We start from the raw sequence: 2,289 nt of genomic DNA, 5'->3' as shown, positions 1-2,289 counted from the left end.
GGGGGGGGGGGGGGACAGGCGACCCCAGCATGTATGCGCCATCAATTGAGGATTGTCTCCACTTGAGGACAGCGCCCAAGCGCGCTGGCTGCCCTCTCCTCCGTCCCCTTCACGGGAGATGGTCGCTGGGAATCGGCCGAGGCGTGCCGGGGTGACTGGCGGAAAAAAGAGCGCGGGGCCACCCGACCTTTCGTGTGCGCCTAGCGTGGGTTCCGGGCGAGGGTGGTCCCACCCCTGTTCTGGGGACTGGGGCGGGGAAACCGGCCGGTCATGGGTCCGCCCTCGGGGCCGGCGGGAAGTGCACAGGGGGGGGGGGCGGGGGCGGATGCGCGCTGCCCAGCAGGGCGCACCAGGGGGCGGACAGCAGGCTGGCGGCTGTCTTCGGGACGCCCGCTTCCGGGCGGTGGTCGCACGGGTCCGTGGGTGATAAACAACATAACGGCCCAGGGCTCGTCCGCTCTAGGGTTGACCATGCGTGTCCCCTCTTCGAGCCGTGCTCTGCCTCCCGGGGTGCGAGCCCCGCCGAGGAGGGTTGCTTAGGGGGGGGGGCACCGGCGAGGGGAGGCACCCGACTTCGTCTGCTGGGCGGATGAGACACGGCCTGCGAAATATGGGCGTGAGTGTGTGTGCGAAAAGACCCGCCAGCCCGCCGGACCCCGGGGTTCGGCATGCAAGCGCCCCAAGTTCACGGGGCGGTAATGAGCGCGGGCCGCGCGGGCGCCCCTTTAAAAAATGCGCATGGCCTGAGGGGGGACGAGCAGCTGCCGCTGTCGCCCTCCCGGGCGGGGGGGGGGGAAGACGGGGAAAGAGAGGCGGCAAAGACTCTCTCTCTCGCAGGGGGAGGACGTGCGATCGTGTACCGAGATATGGGAGGGGGTGTCCGGGGGGGGGGTGCGAAAAGCGCACCCACTTGTGCTCCAGGCCTGTGCGGCTCGGCTGGCGAGCCGGGAAATGGCTCAAAATCGCCTATTCCGTCCCCCCCCCCCGGTAGTCATGCGGAATGGGGGCCGGCCCCGGGGGAGGGTGACAGTGCGGCGGAGGGGGAGGGGGGGATTTGGAACGTGCACAAAAGGAGCCCAAATCCAGCCCGAGGCCGAGCTTTGTCGAATGAATGCCAGGAAAATCGGGCTATTGATATTTCGCGGCCACATTGAGAGCGGGCGAATACCAGCTCGGACGGTCTTTTCACCCGACAACAGGCCGGGCGGAGAGAGGGGCCCCCGGGGGAGCGGACGTCGTGAATGTGCCGGCGAGGGGGGGGGGGGGGAGACGGGCCTAGATAGCCTGGACACTGTGATCTTTTCGGGGCCCAGTAAGCGTGGGCGATCCTCCTCCCTCGTGGGCTGGCGCTCTTCCACGAGCAGCTGGCGGTCGGCGGGCGAGGGAGAGCGGGCCACGCGCGGGGGCCGCCCCGTAGCATGGCTTGAGTTCCGGTCTTTTTTATGCGGCCCCAGAAATGCTCCTCCTGCGCCGGGCTCCCCGGATGGCCGTGGCGTCTGTGACCCTTGTGTGTGGGAGGGGGGGATGTAGGAGCGCAGGTATGCGTTCCGGCGTCAGTTGTGTCCGGTCATCCAGGCTCCGAAAAAGGCCCCGGTGGCCGGCCGGGTGCGCGCGGCCGGGAGCCGGGGCCGGGGCCTGGCCGGGGCTTTTCCGTCTCCGGGAACAATAACAACCCCGTTCCCCCCCCCCCCCCTCTCCCCGCGGGCGGGATGCCGGAAGGGGGGGGGGAATTCCCGCCCAGCGCCGTCTGGCGGCGGGGGGAGCACGGGGGGCGGGGGGCGCGGCTGGGGCGGGGGCGGGGGCCGGCGTGTCGGTCGGGCGGTCCGGTCCCGGGGCGCGGAGTCTGCCGGGCCTGTTCCCTTGGTCGGAGGCCCCCGGGCCCCTCAGGTTGCCGCCACCTGCCCTGCCCTCGCCGCCCGGGCAAGGCACCCCCCCCCCCTCTCCCCCCCGGACGGCGCCCGTCTCGTCGGGCCTCTGTGCAGGCCCCGCTCCCGTCTTGGCCGCTCTCACGCCCGGGTACGCCCCCCCTCTTTCCGGTCGAGTGGTTTGTTTACTCCCAGACTGCGGCAACCGACGGGTCCGTCTGGTGGGCGCGCGTGCGCGCGCCCGTGCGCCTGGTGCACGGTCCTCGCCCGCGCACCGGCCTGGACTTATTAGGCCCCGTCGTGGGGGCTCTTCCGCTGGGGAGGCCGACATCGACACTTTGTGTTGTACTGTGCGTCTCCTTTTGCCCCGGTCCTCCCCTCCCCCTTCCCTCTCTCCCTGCCGCGCCCCCCCCCTCCCCCGCTA

Source organism: Fonticula alba (assembly GCF_000388065.1).
Source record: "Fonticula alba strain ATCC 38817 unplaced genomic scaffold supercont2.2, whole genome shotgun sequence".
Taxonomy (NCBI): Eukaryota; order Rotosphaerida; family Fonticulaceae; genus Fonticula; species Fonticula alba.
The sequence above is the reverse complement of the archived record's forward strand: the minus strand, read 5'-3'. Positions refer to the sequence as shown.